Source organism: Camellia sinensis, chromosome 5 (genome assembly GCF_055761805.1).
Source record: "Camellia sinensis isolate YWXY chromosome 5, ASM5576180v1, whole genome shotgun sequence".
NCBI classification, from domain to species: domain Eukaryota; kingdom Viridiplantae; phylum Streptophyta; class Magnoliopsida; order Ericales; family Theaceae; genus Camellia; species Camellia sinensis.
This window is the reverse complement of record NC_138965.1, coordinates 174,907,108-174,922,787: the sequence shown is the minus strand read 5'-3', so window position 1 is coordinate 174,922,787 and position 15,680 is coordinate 174,907,108. Positions and strand designations below refer to the sequence as shown.

Sequence of the window (15,680 nt, the reverse complement as noted above, 5' to 3'; positions counted from 1 at the left end):
AAATTTATTTAGGTAAATACACAGGTATTAGGGTGGGCAAGGTATAGATTGTGGAGAAAATTACAAGTCTTAAGATCCCATCTAAGGGTGTGAAATAAGGAGGTGTTTGGTAATATTGATTCTCTCCTAAAATCAGCTGAAGAGGACATGCATGAGTGGGACTTGATAGCTGAATCCAGATCTCTAGAAGATGTGGAACTTAAAAGAAGAAGGGAAGCTGTAAGTCTAGTGTGGAAATTAAGTAGAGATATGGAGAGGTTGTGGCACCAAAATTCCAGAATGCAATGGGCTTGTTATGGGGATAAAAACACTAGATTCTTTCATATCATGGCCAGTAGGAGGCAGAGAAAAAACATGTTAGATTCAGTCCATGTGGAGGGGGTGAGCCTAGAAGAACCAGATCAGGTTAAACAAGCTGTGGTTAGTCATTTTAGGCAACAATTCTCAGAGAATTGGTTTGTTAGGCCTATGATTTCAGGTCCCTTTAATGTCATTAGCTCGGAGGCAGCAGTGAATCTGGAAGTAAGGTTTACTGAAGATGAAATTTGGTCAGCTCTTCAAGATTACGATGGGAGCAAAGCCCCTGGTTCGGGTGGTTTTAATCTTGCCTGCATGAAAAAGTGTTAGTCAGTCTTGAAAAGTGAGATACTTCAAATGATTCATGAATTCTATGCAAATGTGAAACTATCCAGTGGGGTTAATAGCTCCTTCATAGTGCTGGTTCCAAAGAAGGTTAATCCTACAGGTTTGGGTGATTTTAGGCCAATTAGCCTGGTTAGCTGCATCTATAAGATCTTGGCTAAGGTGTTATCTAGAAGGTTGAAGAAAGTGCTGCCAGAGGTGATCAGTGAGGTGCAATCTGCATTTGTCAGTGGCAGGCACATCCTGGATGGTGTGATGATAGCCAATGAAGTTGTTCATGGGTGGCTCAGTGCTAAGAAGAAAGGTATTATTTTGAAATTGGATTTTGAAAAAGCCTATGATTCATTAAATTGGGAGTTTTTGCTATCTATGTTGGAGAAGTTGGGTTTTGGGGCTAGATGGGTTGGGTGGATGAAGTCTTGTATCACTATGACTAAGGTGTCTATTCTGGTTAATGGTGCTCCAACTGATGAATTTTAACCTCAAAAGGGGTTAAGACAAGGGGACCCCTTGTCTCCTTTCTTGTTTATCATTGCAGCTGAGGGACTTAATTTGTTATTGAAGAGGGCTATTGAGTTGGGTCTGATAAAAAGTGCCACTATTGGCTTGGATCACTTGGGTATTTCTCATTTTCAATTCGCAGATGATACAATAATTTTTTGTGAAGGGGCTAAGGAGGAAGTTTTGAATATTAAGAGAGTTTTAAGGTGCTTTGAGGTGATGTCGGGATTAAAGATCAACTTCCATAAAAGCTTTGTTTGTGGGGTTGGTTATAATGATGATCAAACCAAGGACTTGCCTAAGGCTTTGAATTGTCTGTCAAAGAAGTTGCCTTTCAATTTTCTAGGCTTGCCTTTAGGGGCTAATCCCAAAAGGAAGAGCACTTGGTTACCAGTTATGGACAAGGTCAAGAAGAAGCTCTCTTCTTGGAAGAGAAAATTATTGTCTTTTGCTGGAAGACTGTCTCTAATCAAATCAGCCTTGGCCAATCTTCCAATCTATTTTCTTTCTATTTTTAAGATGCCAAAGGGGATTATTAAGATTATATCAAAGTTGCAGTCCAATTTCTTGTGGAGAGGGAATGAAACGAATAGAAAGGTGCATCTAGTTAAATAGGAGGAGGTCTTAAAAAGTAAGAGCCAAGGTGGTTTGGGAGTGAGGAACTTAGGGGTGGTTAATGCTTGTTTGTTACTAAAGTGGTGGTGGAGGTTTAGCAGTGAGGATAAGGCCCTTTGGAAATCAGTGGTGTGTTCTAAGTATGGCAAAATGGGTGAGGCTTGGATCCCTTCAGTGAATCAAACAGCAGGGGTTTCTATGGTTTGGAGGGACATTACTCAGATTACTGAGAGTAATCAGCAACTGGGTGAGTTCTTTGGAGGCCAATTAAAAATCATTGTTGGTAATGGAAGGAGAATCAGGTTCTGGCATGATACCTGGTTGGGTTCTAGGAGCTTGAAATCTGAATTCCCTAAATTATTCACTCTATCCACAGAGAATGAGGAAACTCTCCACCAAATCAGTATCAAGAAAGGTCGTCTAAGGGAGTGGCAGCTCCAATTTAGAAGGTGATTGTTTGCTTGGGAAGTTGGGGAGTTGCAGAGGCTGTGTGGTCTGCTGGTGGAATCCCCAAGCCTTAGAGTTGGGTTTGAGGACTCTTGTTCTTGGGCTGCAGAGGGGTCTAGGTAGTTCATAGTCTCATCTGTGAGGAAATGGTGGGCTTTAGCTTCAGGGCAAGATATGGGTGTTCCACCAGGGGTGTGGGTCAACCTAGCTCCTCCAAAAATGCATTTTTTCTGTTGGTTAGCTTGGCAAGGTAGGGTCAAAACCTCAACCTTTCTCCAAAGGATTGGGGTTCTTGGTGTGAGTGTTAACAATTTGTGTGTGTTTTGTCAAATGATGGAGGAGTCTATGGAGCATGTGCTTCTGCACTGTCCTGTAGTATGGAAGTGTTGGTCTCATATGGTGTATTGGTGGGGTCAGGAATGAGCTATACCTGGTTCTATTGCAGGTTTGCTGCATTGGTGGTATGATGGGAACCTCAAGGCTTGGCTTGGTCAAGTCTGGCAGATTATACCCTCAATTGTGTTTTGGTCTGTATGGAAGTTCGGAATAAATGTTTGTTTAAGGGAGCTCAGCCAGATATTCAGGATTTATGTGAGAAGATTAAAGTCCAGATAGCTTTGTGGTCAAAATGGCTCTTGAAAGTAGATTATTCAGTGCACAATATTGTCTCCAACCTTCACCAGATCAGGTTTGCTGTATGATTTCTGGTTACTCTGTCTGAACTCTGTTATAGATTCTTTGGCTTTTGGTCTTTGCCTTGGTTGGTTTCTTGCCAACCGTGGGGGTTGGGTAGCTTCAGTTTTGGGTCTTTTTTTGCTATTTTTAAGTTCTCTTTGCTATTCTTGCTTTGTTGCTTTGGTGTTCAGCTATGTTAGCTTCAGTTGCTAGTGTATCCTCTCTCTTCCCCTTTATTGATGTATCCCAGCACTTGTATGCTTCATTTCATCAATAAAGTATCTTAGCTTATCAAAAAAAAAACATGGTATGAGAGTTGAAAGAGATCTTAGGTTCAAATCTCCCCGTTTGCTATTCTATTGCTCTCTATGTATATATGTTTACATCTCTATGTGTAAATAAAAATATTTATGAAATAATATATGTAACTTTTCAGGATAAAGGGAAAGAAATGGGCAAAACAAAAAGCACACTGACCTATGTACCCTAGTCACCAACATGGTTCCTCCGAAGAACCTCAACATTTGAATACTCTAGCATACAGGCTCAATAATAGTAGATCTTAAGTAGCCGACATGTATTTCTTTGGCAATGTTGGGTGAGGAAAAGTCAACCACTGCCCCTTTGACTGGAAGTTTTGGTGCCCATGTTTCAATACCATTTATCAGCATCTTTTGGATGCTCTGTAGTAGTAGCAATAATAAATTTTAGTAACCAAACATGTCCACACCAAGTAAAGTAACCAAGATAGTTCATTCATATCCATTAAGATGAGAAGTTAAGGAATTGCTATCCATTTGTCTGATAACACAACATTCACAAAGCCAGGTCCAGATATAGAACATGATTTTATCATTTCTGAAGCAGGACGATTTTCCATAATGGCCTTAAAGAGAAAATGAGAGTGCATATTATCATTTCAACAATGCTAGGTGCCTGAATTGTCGTTTTGAGTTTTGAGTGTAAAACAATGTTGTTTTAACACATTTGAGCCATTCGGGCCACAAAAATTCAGGCCACCAATCATTTTTTTTATCATTTTCAGTCCCGCTTAGTAGCTCAAATATGATGAGGCTCAAATGGCCCGATTTCGTTGTACACCCCCAGATTCCTTGTACACCCCCATCTCTGTTCAGCCACACCTTTCATTGCAAATAAAAAAAGGGTAAACTACACTGACACCCCCTGAGGTTTATGTTTATTACAGCTCCCCCCTCACTTTTTGAAAATTACATCTCCCTCCCTGAGGTTTAAATTTTCATTACAGATTCCCCCTTCAGCAATTTAATTTTTTTTAAATACCAATTTTGCCCTCATTGGGTAAATTACATTGACACCCCTCACATTTTAGAAATTACAATCCCCTCCCTAAGGTTTAAAGTAGCATTACCAATTGCCCCTTCGGTTAGTATTAGTTGGAAAAAAAATTCATTGAAAAAAAAAGTAATTGGAAAAAAAATTAATTGAAAAAAAATTTTGTTAGTAAAGTTTTTAAATTTCTGTTTAAAAACCAACGTAAGCTCATTTTTTTAATTTATGTTTTTTCCTCAAATTTACAAACTGAGACAACCATTTATAAACAAAAAAAAATTATCAAATAAGTTTTTATGACAGTTTTTAAAATTTTTGTAAATATAAATTGAAAACTGAAAACGAAATGGTTACCAAATAGGCTTGATGGTAAAAATGTCGTAAAATTAACAAATAATTAAATAAGTTACCAGCGTAAGAAATGGCTTATCAAAAGATTCTTAGGCTATGTATAGTTTGATTTTTAGAATTTTTTTTTAAAAATTAAAAATTAATTTGGTTAAGAAATAAAAAATAAAAATAATTATCATTTAAGGGTAAAAAATAATTATCATTTTAACTTTTGGGCAGGTTATATACATACGTATGGCTGTTTCAATTTAATTTGTAAAAAATTATTTCTAACCACTCGAAAGATAAAAATTATATAAAAATGATAATTATTTTTTATTTTTTATTTCTTAACCAAATTAATTTTTAATTAAAAAAAATTCTAAAAATCAAACCATACATAGCCTAAGAATCTTTTGATAAGTCATTTCTTACGTTAGTAACTTATTTAATTATTTGTTAATTTTACGACATTTTTACCATCAAGCCTGTTTGGTAACCATTTCGTTTTCAGTTTTCAACTTATTTTTACAAAAATTTTAAAAACTGTCATAAAAACTTGTTTGATAATTTTTTTGGTTTATAAATGGTTGTCTCAGTTTATAAATTTGAGAAAAAAATGTAAATTCAAAAAATGAGCTTACATTGGTTTTTAAATATAAATTTAAAAACTTTACTAACAAAAAAAAATTTCAATTAATTTTTTTCCCAATTAATTTTTTTTTCAATGAATTTTTTTTCCAACTAATTCTAACCGAGGGGGTAATTGGTAATGCTACTTTAAACCTTAAGGAGAGGACAGTAATTTCTAAAATGTGAGGGGTGTCAATGTAATTTACCCAATGAGGGCAAAATTGGTATTTAAAAAAATTAAATTGCTGAAGTGGGGAATCTGTAATGAAACTTTAAACATCAGGGGGAAGATGTAATTTTCAAAAGGTGAGGAGGGAACTGTAATAAATATAAACCTCAGGGGGTGTTAGTGTAATTTACCTTAAAAAGAAAAAGGAAAGAATAGAGAGTAGAGAAAGAGGCGATCGACTAACCTAGCTAAACTGTGAGAGAAGAAGAGCATCAACTAGGTAACAGAGAGTAGAGAGAGAGGAGCCGACCTATGTGTTGCTGACCAGGCTGCGTCCGCTGCTGTATGTGCTGCAAAGGTGCTGCCGCTACTGCTGCTGGTGGGTGTAATTGCAAGTACTCCGGTGATTTTTAGTTAACAAGCTCTGTATAATCTGAAATTAGTTGGTTTTGTTTTTAATTTAAGGTTTCGAATTGGTTGATTGAAATTGGTTGGTTTTGTTTTTAATTTAGGGTTTCGGAAAATTTTCATACTGTCTTCATGTTTGGTTTCAATCAACAAGATCAACTAATTTCAATCTTCATGTTTGAAATTTTCATAATTTCAATCAAACAGGATCAACTAATTTCAATGAACAGAAAATTTTCATACTGCCTTCATGTTTGGTTTCAATCAACAAGATCAACTAATTTCAATTTTCATGTTTGAAATTTTCGAAATTTCAATCAAACAAGATCAACGAATTTCAATGAACAGAAAATTTTCTTCTTTTCCATCTATCTTCATGCACCTGCTTGTTATTATTATTATTTTTTTTTGTATTTATTTTTGGTTAATCAGACCTAATTTTGATTGTTCATCTGTCTTTCGGCACCTGTACTGGTTTGGTTCCCTGTGTCACCTATTGCTATAGTGCTAATTATGCTGAACTTCTATGATAATTTTTTGTTGCTATATTGATAATTTTCAATTTGAAATATAAGTGTAAAAATAAACCTGTAAAGGGAAGAAGAATTATAGAAAATTTGTGAAACTTAAATTGTTGTTATTTTGAAGCTACAATAATATTGATTCAAACAATAATTCATTCAATGGAAGTGAGGAAGTTGAAAAAGAGGATAACAATCTTTCAGTTAATAAGAGTGGTGAAATTGAAAAACTAAAGAAGGGGGTGTATTTTACCTCAAAGCAATAAGTGTACGCATTTTATGCAAAATATGCGAAACACCTTGGATTTGTTATAGCCTATAGAACACAAAATGTAACAAGTGATGGGGAAGTAAAGTACTTTGGAATTGAATGTACTCGAGCGCAGAACAGAACAAAAAGATCAGAAGTAAATCTCCTGGAACCATCTTTGTCATCAAAAATTGATTGTAAAGCAAGGGTAAGAGCTAGTCTACAAAAGGATAAAAGATATAAGTTAACCACAATTGTGCTTGAGCACACTCATGATTTGATTCCTAGTGATTCACAGCATTTTGCAATGAATAAGAGGATTCTTACTCCAGTGAAAAGGAGACTAGAAATTAACGATGTAGCAGAGATTGGGGTGGCTAGGAATTTTCATTCTATAGTTGTTGAAGCGGGGGAATATGAGGAATTAACGTTTGATGAACGAGATGTAAGAAATCATATTGAAAATGCTAGAAGATTGGGACTTCGGTTAGGCGATACCGAATCAATTGCACTTTATTTTCATAAAATGCAACAACAAAATTCAAACTTCTATTCAACAATTGACCTTGATGAAGATGGTCGCATGCGAAACTTGTTTTGGGCGGATGCAAGAAGTAGGGCAGATTATAAAGCATTTGGGGATGTTGTCTCCTTTGACACAACCTATTTGACAAACAAATATGATCTGTCATTTGCTTCGTTTGTAGGAGTTAATCACCATGGACAATCAATTTTGTTTGGTTATGGGTTGTTATGTAATGAGAACACTGAGACATTTGTTTGGCTATTCAAAGAATAGTTAAGTTGCATGACAGATGCTCCCCCAAAAGATATAATAACTGACCAATGCAAAATGCCATAGAAATTGTCTTTCCATAGGCTCGACATCGTTGGAGTTTATCGCATATAATGAAAAAAATTCGGGAGAAATTGAGAGGATATTCGCAATATGAATCCATAAATGTTGCTTTGAGTAATGCAATTTATGATTCATTTACAAAAGATGAATTTGAGGAATACTGGCAAGCAATGATCGCAAAATTCAATCTGAATGATAACGAGTGGCTGGGGGTATTATACCGTGAGTGACATAGGTGGATTCCTGTCTATGTTAAAGATATATTTTGGGCTGGCATGTTAACTACACAACGAAGTGACAGCATGAATACATTTTTTGATCGATATGTGAACTCCACGACAACCTTAAAGCAATTTGTTGAGTAGTATGACAATGCCTTGAGAAGAAAAGTAAAGAAGGAGACAAAAGCAGATTTTAAGTCTCGTAACAAATTGTATGATTGCTTAACGGTGTATCGTTTCAAGAAGCAATTTCGTGCAGCTTACACTAATTTAAAATTTAAAGAAGTGCAAGCATAAATGAAGCGTCTAGTGTATTGTCGTGCGAATCTTATCAAAGAGAAGGGATCAATTTGTACCTATCATGTGACAGAGGCTGTTCTTCTGGGTGAGGGGATGAATAAAGTGGAATTTGTTATGTATTGTAATTCAATTGAATGTGAGCTCCAATGTATGTGTCGGTTGTTTAAGTTTAGAGGTATTATGTGTGCCTATTCACTTAGTGTGCTCATTGAGAGGTCCATATATGAGGTGCCAAATAAATACATTGTTTCGAGATAGATAAAAGATTTGGAAATAGGGTACACATGCATTCCAACCACATATACTAACTTTGGGGCTGCTCTAAATCCAATGTTGCATGCTAACTATCACAAAATGTTGGATAAGATCCTAGAACTTGCAACCAATGATGATGGAAAACACAAAGTGATTCAACTTGGGTTGAAGGATATCAAGGATCAAGTGAGAACAGTTGAATCGGGTAGTGCGAGTAATGTGCCATGTACTAGTACTGTGCCACGTAATAGTACTGTGCCACCTGCTACTAGTAGTATACCTTCCCATACTTCACCGCAAAGTACTAATGATTCAAAGTACTAATGAAATTGTGTTACTATTTCATCATAAGGTGCGCAAAGCCAACCTTATTATTTTCCTTCTATGGATGGCACAGATGACCGCATGTATGTACCGGTATGTGTTAAAAGGACTTAATATATTGTACTTTGTTTGTTGTGGGTTTTTATTTTAATGTTTGAAATTACTAATGAAATTTTGTTACTAATTGATGATAAGGTACCACAAGATCAACGTTACCATTTTCCTTGTGAGAGGGTGATTTATGATCAGGAGTTGGGCCGAGGTAACGGCCGAGCAGATTGAGAGCCCAACGGTGCATGGGGCCGAGATGACTGGCCATCCGCCGGGAAGTGGGCTGCCAGAACTTGAGTCAGGAAGAACTTGGGCCAAGTGTGAGTCACCCTGGCCCAAGATGGAGCTCGGCTAGATAGCGCCTGGTTGGACCGGGCTGCCTGATCAGGGGATGGCTGAAGCCAGACAAGCTGAGTGACCGGCGCCCGGAAAGGCGTGGTCGACCGAGGAGACTGTTTGACCGGCAGAAAGGCCGACCAAAGGAGGTGCCCCGGCTAGGCACTGCGGGGATGCCGCCTAGCCCGGTCCTCCATGTGTTTATCCGGTTAGGCGCTTGGGTATGAAGCATGGCATGGCCGTGGTAGACCAGCTCGGCTGCCGAGCTCCAGCTGTGAAGTCAGGCAGTTGAGATTAGGTGATGATCGGCAAAGTTTACGCTGACAGATGGGATAGCAGAGCCACGTGTCAAGAGATGACTGGGAGTGGATATGGGGCTCAGAAGGTATATAAGCATGTCTGCGTCCCGCATACGGGACACACGAACATCTCTGTAAGGAATTCTTACACTCAAACACTCTCTCCCTTCTCTCTATCCATCCTAAGGTGTGTGCTAACTTGACCGTCGGAGGGTTTTTCCGGCCACACACCGCCGGGTAGTTCACCGTTACTTGCTCGCAGGTGATCGGACATCGACGGAGCTCGGAAGAAAGGAGTACGGGCTTGCCGGAATATTTGCTCCCCGTACAATTGGCGCCGTCTGTGGGAAACTTGACAGACAAAACCTTGTCTTCCAGGTTCATCTGATCGCCGTCCATGGTGAACAACGACAAGTTTCCGTTGTCCTCCATCGACGGAGCCACCCCGGAGTATACCCGAAGGAGAGAGGGACCTCCTGCTGTCCATCCAATGGCTGACTTGGGAACACCCACTGGCGGACAGTCAGGAGACGCGCGGGACAAACGCGGACGAAGTCATGGACATTCACGGAGTCCAAACGGTCACCGGCGGAGGAGAGACTCGCACGCTAGGCGACTGGAAAGCAAGTTGAGGGATCAAGATGCTGTCATCCGGCGAATGGCGGCGGAGATGGAAAATCTCAAGCGGCATGTCAAAGGGAAGGGTGTAGTTGGAGTGGGAGACCACAGTGAGCGCACCCCATCCCGCCGTTCAAGCGGTCAGAGTCAGCGACGTACTCAGTCAATATCCATTACCAGAAGTTACCAGGTTGGTGATTCCGACGTGGGTGCAGAGAAGTCTAGCGCGCAAGACAGCACCTACAAACCCTCACGTCCGGAGACGACGTCGAGGTACTCTTACTCTGCTCAGTTAGAGGATTTACGGGCGATCTTAAAGAAGCGGGCCCGCCGGCGTGAAGCACAGAGAATACCGGCGCTCCAGCGGTTATCTTATGGGGTACACGCCAGTGAGGAGGTCGGGATGCCTCCACCCCGCCAAGCAGTGCCGCTCTTTGAGGATACGGACTTGGCCAGGCTGAGCGCTACCCCATTTTCCCTGGATATAGAAACAACACCGCTTCCAGCAGGCTTCTACCAGCCTAAGTTCACACTTTACGACGGGAAAACCGATCCTTACATGCATGTGAGTCACTTCCGACAGGTTATGGCCGGACATAGGCGGAATGACGGACTTATGTGCCTAATCTTTCCGTCAAGTTTGGGCGAGCTGGGCTTAAAGTGGTTCGAGCGGTTGCCGGAAGGGAGCATACAAAGGTGGCATCAGTTGGCCGAGGCGTTTGTTACACGCTTCAAAACCAACACAAAAACACCAAAGGAAGTTGATCATCTGCTAAGTGTCAAGATGGAACCGAGCGACACACTGAAGGTATACAACTCAAGGTACTGGGAAACCTTCAACGAGATCTTGGACTGCCCGGTCAACCTTGCAATCACGCAATACAAGCGTGGTCTCCCGGTCGGACATAGACTGCGGGACTCGCTTACCATGCACCAGCCGACCTCCATGGGCCAGCTCATGCAGCGCATCAACGAGCACATCCGAGTAGAGGATGACGCATCAGCTTCTACCGTGAAAGCCACCCCGGTAGCAACAGACAAGAAGACAGCAGGCAAAGTGCACGCAGTTGGGCAAGAGTCCAGCCGCTCAAGTGACCGAGCAGAGGAATCGGACCGTGGTTCAAATCGAAAAAATCGGGCAGAGGACGTCGGAATGACCGGGATGACTACCCCCGAGATGACGTAGCAGACGCAAACAGAATGATGAAGGCAAGGACCGGCATCACCACAGTCTTCAAGATTCCAATTTATCGCATACTTAGTGAAATCCGAGACGAGGAGTATGTCCGGTTTCCTGCTAAGTTGGGCGATGGACAGAAGGGCTATAATTCGCGGTATCGCTGCACATTCCACCGGGAGAGGGGCCACCGAACAGAGGATTGTTTTCCATTGCGCCAGCACTTGGAAGAGCTGGTTGCTGCCGGGCATCTAGACCTTTACATTGATGGCGGAGTAAATCCGAATCAGGCTCCGGTCGATCCCAGGGGACAGGATGACCGAGACGCACCACCACAAGGAGTTGTTAATGTCATCCACGACATCGTGGAACCGGAGCGAGTTTGTGAACTTCGGGGCATGATAAAAAAGGCAGAGCATATGAGGGAAGTTTTGTCGGTGCAGCCTGTCATCAAAAGGGGGAAGACTGAAGAAAAAGACGTGATTAGTTTCACCTCAAGGGATCTTGAGCGCATCCAGACGCCGCACAACGATGCCCTAGTGGTAACACTACGCGTCAAGGACTTTGATGTTAAGCGGATCTTGATCGATCAGGGAAGCTCGGTCGAGATCATGTACTATGATGCGTTCAAACAGCTTAAACTCCGGGAGACAGATTTGGCTCCGGCAACTTCGCCACTGGTTGGATTCAACTCTCAACCGGAGTGGCCTTTGGGAAAGATTATCCTGCCGGTCAAAACGGGATCCGTGGTCAAACAAGTTGAGTTTTGGGTGCTACAGGTGCCTTCAACGTACAACCTTATCCTTGGAAGGGGATGGTTACACGCTATGCAAGCTGTAGCATCGACTTATCACCAGGTGATGAGATTCCCCTCGGCCATGGGGGCAATCGAGGAGATTTGGGGCGATCAGGTCATGTCCAAGCAGTGCTTCGTGGCGGTCAACGGAAGCCGGGCTGCCAAAGGATTCGTTCAAATGATCGAGGGACCGGAGGACCAGGGTGTCTTGGATGATGTGGGCACCAAGGCCGAGGATAAGGCTGTTGAAGAATTGGTTGAAGTGCGGATTGATACCGAGCAGCCGGACAAGTTCTTCCTGCTCGGTTCAAGTCTCACGGCCATAGAAAGGACCGAGATGATTGAGTTTTTGATGGCGAATATTGAAGTCTTTGCATGGTTGCCTTACGACATGCCTGGCCTCGACCCAAGTTTTATCTGCCATCACCTCAATGTTTTCCCTGGAGCAAAGCCAGTCATCCAGCGAACAAGGAGATCGGCGTTGCATCACGCCGAGGTAGTTGCTGAGGAGGTAAAGAACCTACTTGAGGCGCGAGCAATTCAGGAAGTGCACTATCCTCGGTGGATTTCCAACACAGTAGTGGTGCCTAAGAAGAATGGGAAGTGGCGAGTTTGTGTCGACTACAAAACAGTCAACCGAGCTTGTCCCAAAGACAGCTTCCCTTTGCCGCGCATAGACCAGCTAGTGGACTTGACGGCTGGACACAATAGGCTCAGTTTCTTGGATGCATACCGCGGCTATCACCAGATCGCCATGCATGGGCCTGACCGAGAGATCACCTCTTTCACGACTCCAAGGGGACTCTTCTGCTACCGAGTCATGCCATTTGGTTTGAAAAACGCCGAGGCAACCTTTCAGAGGATGGTGACCAAAATGTTTGCTCCTTTGCTTGGTCGGACAATGGAAGCTTATATTGATAATATGGTGGTAAAAAGCCGACATGAGGCAAACCATTTGTCCGACTTAGCCGAGATGTTTGCCATTCTAAAGAAGCACAAGCTGCGCTTGAACGCCTCAAAGTGTGCCTTTGGCGTGGGATCCGGAAAATTTTTGGGATTCCTAGTCACGAACCGAGGCATCGAAGCAGACCCTACTCAGATTAGAGCCGTGCAAGCATTGAAGCAGCCCAGCTCGGCTAAGGACGTGCAGCATCTGGCCGGTATGGCCGCCGCGCTTAATCGATTTATAAGTCGGTCATCAGATCGCTGCCGTCCTTTCTTTCAAGCATTGAAGTCAAAGTTCTCATGGGACGACGAATGTGACCGAGCTTTGGCCGAGCTCAAGGAATATCTGTCTTCTCCGCCACTGTTGGTTACACCAGAACCGGGTGAGGAACTCTACCTTTACCTTGTCGTCTCCCAGCACGCAGTCAGTGCGGTGCTGGTCCGGGCTGAAGGAATCAAGCACCTCCAAATTTTTTATGTCAGCAAAACTTTGTTACCGACAAAGTCGAGATACTTGCCGCTGGAGAAGCTTGCTTTAGCCTTGATGATGGCTTCAAGAAAATTGGCGCACTATTTCCACGTCCATACCATTGTCGTACTGACTGAGTTTCCCCTCAAGGCCTTGTTTGAACTGGCAGACTTTTCAGGCCGAATTCTTAAATGGGCGGTCGAGTTGGGACAGTTTGATGTCAAGTTCCAGCCGCGCACTGCTATAAAAGCCCAGACCTTGGCAGATTTTGTCGCCGAGTTCTCACCTGGCATTCATCCGATATGCCCGGTCGACATTACCGAGGCAGATGATGAGATGCACGCAATGCCAACCGAGGTACAACCAGTTGAAGGAGGTAGCGCCGCGGAGTTAGCGCGCACCATCGAAGTTCCCTCAGTTTGCACGGTCATACCACCCGGTGATGCGATGACGGAGTTGTGTATCACTAGCCCATCCACTCTGTCCGGTCCCGCATCACAAAGGGGGGAAGAAATTGAACCACATCGCTCAGAACCTGATGATTCGCTTACGGACTTGGGCATTCCGAACCAACTTACTGAGTTCGGTGTCGAATCACCAAGGGGCACTGAATTTGAACCGGTCAACACCGAACTTGACACCACACAGCCGAGCAGTTGTGATCCCATCGCCCTTCGCAACTCTCAGGACCCATCCGACTGCTGAAAGCTTTTTGGGGGGGACATGTGGAAGCTTTTTGTTGATGGAGCGTCCAACCGCCATGGTGCCAGCCTAGGTATTGTTCTTATATCCCCGGATGGCCTAACCATTGAACATTCTATCACGCTTGGCTTCCTGGCATCTAACAACGAGGCTGAGTACGAGGCACTTCTCGTGGGGCTCAAGAGCGCAATTCAAATGAAGGCTGCCCAGCTCCTGGTGTACAGTGATTCCCAGCTTGTGGTTAACCAAGTTTCTGGGATTTATGAAGCAAAGGACGAAAGGATGGCGAAGTACCAGGCTCTGGTCAGGGCACATATCAAGCAGTTTGAGGCAATTAGAGTCCAACAGATTGGCCGGGAAGAAAATAGCCGAGCTGATGAACTGGCCGGTCTCGCGTCTATGGTAGATAATACTTTCCCAAACCCTCTTTTGATTGACTTTCTTCCGCGGCCAAGCATTGAACACGCCGGGCAGACAGATGTACTCTGCGCCCCGCTCGGTCCCTCTTGGATGGACCCCTTGATCTTGTTCCTCAGAGACCGGACTCTTCCAACTGACAAGAAGGAAGCACACAAAATCCGGGTGAAGTCAGAGCGGTTTTGGCTCTCTTCATCCGGCGCGTTATATAAGAAGTCCTTCACTGGTCCTTATTTAAAGTGCGTGCACCCAAATAGTATGGAGGCCTTCTTGTACGAAATTCATGAAGGCATTTGTGGCAGTCACATAGGAGGCAGGTCCTTGGCCTACCGTGCTATTTCGCAGGGATACTGGTGGCCGTGCATGCAGGCCGACGCACAAAAATATGTCCGCAAGTGCGAAAAATGCCAGAAATTCGCCCATCAGATCCACCAGCCTGCCAGGGAACTTCTTCCCCTTACCAGTCCTTGGCCCTTCGCCATGTGGGGGCTAGATATAGTGGGACCACTGCCAACAGCACCGGGCAACCGGAAATTCTTCATCGCGGCCACAGATTACTTCACAAAGTGGGTTGAAGCTGAGCCTTTGGCAACCATCAAAGAGAAAGACGTGAAGCGATTTGTCTGGCAGAACGTGGTCACGCGGTTTGGCGTCCCCAAGATTTTGATCTCTGACAACGGCACCCAGTTTGACGGTCGCCTATTCAGAGGATTTTGTGAAGATTTGAAGATAGAATTCTACAACTCCACCCCGGCTTACCCGCAGTCCAATGGTCAAGCCGAAGCATCGAACAAGACTATACTGGATGGGTTGAAGAAACGGCTGGAAAAGGCCAAGGGCAAATGGGCTGAGGAATTACCTAGCGTCCTTTGGGCATACCGAACAACCCCGCGACGTTCTACCGGGGAAACTCCATTTGCTTTGGCTTACGGCATGGAGGCGGTCATACCCTTGGAAGTTGAAATGCCTACCCTCAGAAGCGAGAGTTTTGAGCCCGAGCTGAACACCGAGGCTATTGCCTTGGAGCTGGACCTAGTGGACGAGCGTCGGGAGAAGGCCCTCATCCATGTGGCCGCCTACCAACAGGAGCTCTCAAAGAAGTATAACAAAACGGTGCACCCCAAACCGTTCAAAGTTGGTGATTGGGTTTTGAGGAAGATTATGGGCAACACCCTGGTACTAGGAGAAGGCAAACTAGGGGCAAATTGGGAAGGACCCTACAAGATCACTAGTCTGGCGGGCAAAGGGGCTTACCACTTGGAGGATTTAGAGGGAAGAGCAATACCCCGGCCATGGAATGCGGCCAACTTGAAACTGTATTATTTTTAAGCTTCTGCTTTCTTTTCTTGTGCAAAGAAATTTTTTGGCTTGCACCACAGCATGTAATTCTTTTTGTCAATTTATAGAAG

The 15,680-nt window shown here is 43.4% G+C and overlaps 1 pseudogene; it reads right to left on the bottom strand.

The window, feature by feature from the left end:
• The window catches only part of LOC114262492 (arginine--tRNA ligase, chloroplastic/mitochondrial-like), a 51,704-nt pseudogene that overhangs the window by 21,992 nt on the left and 14,032 nt on the right, over nt 1–15,680 (bottom strand).